Raw genomic sequence first — 7,500 nt, forward strand, 5'->3', positions numbered from 1 at the left:
CAAATTGGGCGGTAGATATTGTTGAGGAATTTATGACACCTCTTTCTCATGTTTTACTTCTTTCAATTAAAAAGAAAGGAAACATAAAAGCCCAGTATTTTAGCTACAACATGTGGGATAGGGCCCTATGAAAAATTAAAAGCCATTTCTGTCAGTGTCAGTGTTCACAGTTACGGCACGTTGGTTTTATACAAATGCATAACTGTACCTAAAACATGCCCAAAACAAGTTGACATGAAGGCAGGGGTTCTACAAAGGGTACATACTACTGTATGTAGTCATGCCCCCCCAGAGCACTCAGTGGATAGGAGAGTTGTGTTGGGCCTGAGGCCCAAAATGATTATCTTTCAGAGGGCCCAACAATTCTAGCAGCACCCCTGCATGGTCGCACCATGTAAGGGAACAGCTTAGACAGCACTGCCCGCAACAGCACTTACAAACACTCCTGTAGTGCCCTCTAGAGGCCAAGATAGACACCCACAGGGGATACAGAACATCTACGTTTCAATAGAATCAGCTGGTCTAGTGAGTACATGTTGAAAGACCTCTACTTCACTTTTTCTGCTTCACTTCTACTTCACCTAGGGTGTCAACTATACCAACTATGTTCATACCCAGCCCAGGCAAACAAGCATGAATGGATGCCTACACTGGCACACACACACTCTCTCTCCTCTCACTCTCCTGCTAGGCCTCACTGCACCCAAGTCCTAGGGTCAGCTGGTCCGGAGATTTGGCTGTGGAAAATATGCGGGACTGTACTTAATGTCCAGGATGCGCAGGCATATTTACAGGATATGATCTCAGCCAACCCAACAAACAAACAGACAAACAAACAAACCAACATGCATCCGCATCGTCATCCTCGCCTCATACTGTGAAGCATATGCTCTTCCTGAGTGCGTTGTTGCTGCTGCAGGGCCTCTCTCTGGTAGACTGAAAACCCAAGTCTCATTACTCAGAGGGAAACAAACCGTTTCCCCTTCACCCTTAATCACACAGGCTAGCGGTGTTGACTGCTAGCGTAATGACATTAAGGTATGACTGAGGCTGCGAGCAGCAAACAGAAACACGGCGGTGTACTAGTGAGTCATCCATCTCATGCTTGTCACCTCATAAACACTGTACATGGCTCCTGAGGAGAGAAGAGGAGGAGGAGGAGGAGGATGCAGGATGCACTGTAATGGGGTCAACACCACCCCCTGCTGGTGGCTTTGGGGTTACTGCAGCCTGCTGTACTGTAAGGTAACCGAGAGTGGGAGTCAATGCATCATCTATCACCAGCAGCAGCATTGCAAGGTGGTTCTATAAATAGACACACACACACACACACACACACACACACACACACACGCAAACAAGCAAATATAAAAATGTCATAAAATGTAATGTTTGTCAAGATAAAAAACATACATTCTTTGTCAGTTCAGGCAGCGTTGTTCTTCTGTGACCAGATGAGGAGTGGCAGGTTAATGTTGTTGCCAATTACATGTAAATGAATGTACACTACTGAGTTATGTGAGTACGGAGCATCCTCCCACTCTTAGGTGATGTCACGGAAATGGGTGTCTGCTGCTCCACCCCCTTTGAAATCACCTTGAATGGTACAGTCCATTGACCCTCATGCATGTACTGTATGGACGCGTGTGAGGAGCATCTCTCCTCTTCCTCCTCTCCCATCCACCTCTTCTTCCCTTCGTGATGAGCTTCTCTAATTCCTTTTCATTTAGATGTTTATTTATTTTTTAAAGATTCTTGTGTCTAAGGGAAGGCGGGAAGGGGGGGTGTATATGCCATGCATTTTGCAGGAGGCAAATCTCTAAATTAGTGATTGCTTTTGGAAAGGGGCGCGCGCGTGGAGACGAGCGCTGGAGCTCATCAATCATTGAACGGTGCGGCTCTCTGCGTCGCCTCGCGTCCGTGTTTACATGTGCTCCTCGCTTGATGCAAAATGAGGGGAGTGCGTGTGAATACTAGTCCACTGTGTGTGTGTGTGTGTGTGTGTGTGTGTGTGTGTGTGTGTGTGTGTGTGTGTGTGTGTGTGTGTGTGTGTGTGTGTGTGTGTGTGTGTGTGTGTGAGAGAGAGAGAGAGAGAGAGAGAGAGAAAAAAAGAGAGTGTGAGAGAGAGAATAGCAGATGTGTGTGCGTGCATGAATGTGTGTGTGTGTGTGTGTGTGTGTGTGTGTGTATGTGTGTGTGTCTGTGGTGTGTATCGGTGTGAAAAGGGCAAAGAGCGACAGAGCAAAGGGAGTGGTATTATATTCTATTCAATTCATCATGAATCCTGTATATGCACGGAGAGATGGGAGGACATGAGAGCTATTACCATGGGGCCAGCAATACAGAGGAGAGAGGATACGGTAGGAAGATGAACTGAGCTGAAAAGACAGGAGAGAGAGAGAGGGAGAGAGACAGAGAGAGAGAAGAGAGGAGCAGGGAAGCGAAGAGGGAGCAGAAAAAAAGATGGAGTCACCAGTAATAATGGCGAAGATGCTCTCATTGCTCTGCTCTTCTTCTTCGGATGATCATTGTATTGGAGAGGGGATACAGTGTGATATGAAAATGTCTGGTACAGTGCACCGCTTCAAAACCTCCACTGGGCGGCAGTGCATCTCAGTAGATGTCTGAACTGTGTGTGTCTTCTGCTGCAGCGACAAAGTTCCTTTGAAGCTTCCGCACAGCCTTCTCTCTCCTCCTCCTCCTCCTCTTCCTTCTCTTCTCTCTCTCTCTCTCTCTCTCTCTCTCTCTCTCTCTCTCTCTCTCTCTCTCTCTCTCTCTCTGTTCTTCCTTCTCCCAACTGCTCTCTCTCTCTGCTCTTTCTTCTCCCAGCTGAAGAGCTGTCTTTCCTCCAAAACGGCACAAAAGGCATTCCAATTTTCTTGTCTTTTGAAGTCTCTTTTTTTCCCACATTCTATTTTCAGGCAGCATCGAGGCTGTCGGAACTGAGTCAGTGTTACCTGATAATTCCGTACTAAATTTAAGCAACAAAGCCGTGATTGTGCCGATATTATCTGAGAAGCACAACGGATACCAATCTTTTTTTTTATTTATGAAATGAAGTGTATAGCATTCTGAAGAACAGTGCCTCAGCTGTGTCTCTACTCTCCCTTCCCGACTCTCTCCTGTCTTTTCACTATCTGTTTCTTGTGTTTGCAGTGCATGTTCTCTCTCTCTCTCTCTCTCTCTCTCTCTCTCTCTCTCTCTCTCTCTCTCTCTCTCTCTCTCTCTCTCTCTCTCTCTCTCTCTCTCTCTCTCTCTCTCTCTCTCTCTCTCTCTCTCCCCCCTATTCTACACCCCATTCCTTAACCTACCATTCTCCTCCTCCCCTCCATCTCGCTGCGTGTTAGCGCCACACATATGCAGTACACCAGGACACACTTCCACACGCCATCCTGCATCAGTGCGTCCAGGTGCAGTGTAGTGCAGGGCGGAACAAAACGCCTCCCAGATGTTGTGTAATCTTGTTGAAGCAGATGACACACACACACACACACACACACTCCTGCTGTGAACAGGATAGCGGTGGTGGGATGGGATGGTACAGGACGGGACGGTACCCACAGAGGAGGAAGAGCAGGTATTATAAGAGCAGCGATAGGGGAGTATGCAGGGGGCCTCGACGCACACGCACACGCACACACACACACACACACACACACACACACACACACACACACACACACACACACACACACACACACACACACACACACACACACACACACACACACACACACACATTCTCTATTTCTGTCTCTCGCTCTATCTCTCTCTCTCTCTCTCTCTCTCTCTCTCTCACTCTCTCTCTCTCACACACACACACACACACACACACACACACACACACACACACACACACACACACACACACACAGAGACACACAGACACACACACACATTCTCTATTTCTGTCTCTTGCTTTATATCTTTCTCTTTCTCACACACACACACACACACACTATTCACTCCACCTATGCCTATCTCCCTCTCTCCCCCTCTCTCTCTCTCTCTCTCTCTCTCTCTCTCTCTCTCACACACACACACACACACACACACACACACACACACACACACACACACACACACACACACACACACACACACACACACACACACACACACACACACACACACACACACCCTTTCTCTTGTCGGTGTAGCTGCAAAATGGTAGCAGTATATCTCACACAAGCATGGTTGCTTGATAAGGACAGCAGAGAAAGAGTCTGGTGTGTGTGTGTGTGTGTGGAAGAGGTTTTCTGTGTAGCAGAGGCAGCGCTGCTCTGACTGTGAACATCGCTTTCAACTTGGAGAGTGTGAGAGAGAGGGGAAAATACATACTTATATCATCCTCCTCCTCCCTCCTCCTCTTCACCTGCAGTCAGTGCCTCTCTCTGGATCTCACGGCTCTGCTACTTGCTTCCTCCTACTGACCCAGTTAGCTATGATGATCTGGGTAATGAGACTCTCTTTGTATTTTTCTTTCTTTCTTTCTTTCTTTCTTTCTTTCTTTCTTTCTTTCTTTCTTTCTTTCTTTCTTTCTTTCTTTCTTTCTGTCTCTTCTTCTCTCCATCGCTCGGTCTCTCTCTTGTCCCTCTCTCTCTCTCTCTCTCTCTCTCTCTCTCTCTCTCTCTCTCTCTCTCTCTCTCTCTCTCTCTCTCTCTCTCTCTCCATGTCCTCCTCTGCCTCTTTTACTCTCTATCGTTCCCTGTCCCTTTCTTCTTTCTCTTTCTTTCTCTCTTGCTCTCTCTCTCTCTCTCTCTCTCTCTCTCTCTCTCTCTCTCTCTCTCTCTCTCTCTCTCTCTCTCTCTCTCTCTCTCTCTCTCTCTCTCACACACACACACACATACACACACTCAGAGTGACTCACATTCATGCTTATGTAAAAAATACTGTAGAACCAAATGCATGCATACTGACAATGATCAATGATTAAGGCATGCTCATGCACACGCATGCACACATTCAAATCTCCCAAGTGTGTGTGCATGCAGCACATGTACATACATGTATACATGTGTACACAGCAGGCTAACGCCAGCAGTCCAATCTCCAGGGCATTGCCAGAGATAGCAGCATACACGTCTCCTGTCTAAGCCTACAACAGTTTCATAACTGGATTAATCTTATCTTTAACTTAGGGTTACCCTGGTCCTTCAGGGAGCAGTCCCACAACATTTTCATATTTATTGTCAATAATTGATCAGTATTGCACGTTTTTTTTAATCCAGAGGAGAGGAATCATGACACGGTGTACATGTGCGGTGACCCTGCCATTGATCTCCGCTGGCTTTGACACCAACAGGGATGCGCCAGTGTTGAGTTTTCACAATCGATATGTAAACTGCTCGATCAGAGGTCGCGGTAATGACATCCGCTTGGCCAAGTCATGGCACGGCACGGCACGGTATGGCACACACCGCGCGCGGAACATCATCGAACCCCTGCATCGCATCCCTACAGTGGGCAGCCTATATGCCGCAGTCCGCCGCCCGCAGGCCAATACATTGATCCACCAAGATTAAATTGCTCGGGGTCCCCCGGGCATTATAATTACCTCAAGTGTCTAAACGGGACCTATATTTACCTCTGATCGAAGTCTTTACCTTTTTATAAAAGTTGAACAGGTGGATAGTTTTTGCTGTTCATTCTTGCGCTATACGATTTGGGAGAGACGGGCAAGTCGGAGACAGTGTGATTTAATGCACATTTCACCACGGCAGACGGCAATTCACTTTACAACCAGGGGCCCCGTGACATCTCGGTAAATCTGCACTGACAGACAGACCACCTCCTGTAGCTCAGCTCTCAGGGATCTTCCTCAAGTATTGGAAAGGCAGGAAGGGAACGCGTTTTGCGCGGATGATGAAGGTATCGGCAGAAGATGCGGCCTCACTAATTACGTGTCCGACTTCGGCCTCTCGTTGCGCGGCTGAAATCGAAGTGGTTGGCTGCTAAATTTCACGGAAGTCAATACGAATCCACCGTGCACGTATAGATAGTATGCCAGTGACACATTTGCATGCATCGCGTGGTCTAAATGAGATTCGCATGAAATGGAGCACGCCGCGTTTTCGCTGGCGCAGCGCCTTGCCTTGGCGTGCGATTGACCCCCGTAACAGGCCACGATCATCCTCCCTGGGTCTCGGGCCTGCCTGATAATGTCACGGACTTAATGACTCACTCTCTCATTGCTCACCGAGTCCCGTCTTCAACTTCAGAGATAGTAGTAATTACCATGGAGATTAGAGATGCCCTTGGTTTCTTTAATGTATTTCCATAAAAAATGGTGCATTTTCATGTGGGAAAATAGGTCAAGAGCCTGAGTAGGCCTATGGAAATAAAAAGAGCGAACGTTGAATTTCCCTGTGAGAAAGAAGAGGAGACGTTCCATTCTGAACAGATATGATGAAGCGTGTAACTTGTAGCTGGGGGGTGGGTGGGGAAATGGCTCGGCTCCTCTCCACAGTTACCAAAATAACCAGTGTTGTAAAAGGCATTTTAACATTCTCTGCCGGGGGTAATTGCTCACTTGCCTTAAGTGCAGCGTTTGTGCTTGACACGGCATCGCCACATTATCGGTCTGGCAAGGGGAGGAGAGGCAGCCCCCTGCCCATGATGATCACTGGAGCGATGAGGTTCACGCTACGCTGACTGTCGTTTGCTGGTGGCAGAAGTTGAACCAGCACCACGGAGGGCGGTAAGGTTTCAAAAACGTCTCTATACTGCCCAATGACAAAACCATAGTGTTGTACAGAACAATGGCATCTCGTCTCTATGGGTGGTATAAAAATCAACAGAATTTGACAAGAAAATGGTAGACTAGAGTGGCATCTCTGTTTCAGAAATGAATGGTTGCGCTCCGAGTCCCGCTGTAACCCTTGACTGGCAGCAATGGACTGCCACTAGTTCTAAAGTAGCCCAAGGGTCATAACTCACTGTCAGCACTGAAAACCACCCTAACCCACCCACACACACAACACACACACACACACACACACACACACACACACACACACACACACACACACACACACACACAGACACAGAGAGAGAGAGAGAGAGAGAGAGAGAGAGAGAGAGAGAGAGAGAGAGAGAGAGAGAGAGAGAGAGAGAGAGAGAGAGAGAGAGAGAGCGCTACAGACGTGAGCCACATGACAGGCAGGTATTAAAGTTTCATGACTTATTCCTAGGTAGACTAAATCTTGCTCGTTATTTATGCTATATTACATAAAATAAATGATGGATTGCTGGCTGATCAATGTTGAAGTGAAATATGCAAGCGGCTGGCACAAGTCTTCGGGGCGCATGATGCCTTATCCTTGCGCCGTGTGAGAGGAGGGAGGGAGCGAGCACAGTGTACCGCACTGGCTATTCCATGGAGAACAGTTTTTCCAGCAGCAGTCCTGCGAAATATCTGTGCGAAAAACATCTGTGGCTCTCTCCTACTCTCTCCTACTGGTTGGCAGTGGCCGTTCTCTGGCGTCATTCCTCTTCTCT

At 47.7% G+C, this 7,500-nt stretch overlaps 1 protein-coding gene across 3 annotated transcripts in view; it reads left to right on the plus strand.

The window, feature by feature from the left end:
* Positions 1-7,500, plus strand: part of fgf12b (fibroblast growth factor 12b) — a 132,881-nt gene that overhangs the window by 71,249 nt on the left and 54,132 nt on the right. The gene's annotated exons all lie outside the window — the stretch shown is intronic.

Source organism: Engraulis encrasicolus, chromosome 8, assembly GCF_034702125.1.
Source record: "Engraulis encrasicolus isolate BLACKSEA-1 chromosome 8, IST_EnEncr_1.0, whole genome shotgun sequence".
NCBI classification, from domain to species: Eukaryota; Metazoa; Chordata; class Actinopteri; order Clupeiformes; family Engraulidae; genus Engraulis; species Engraulis encrasicolus.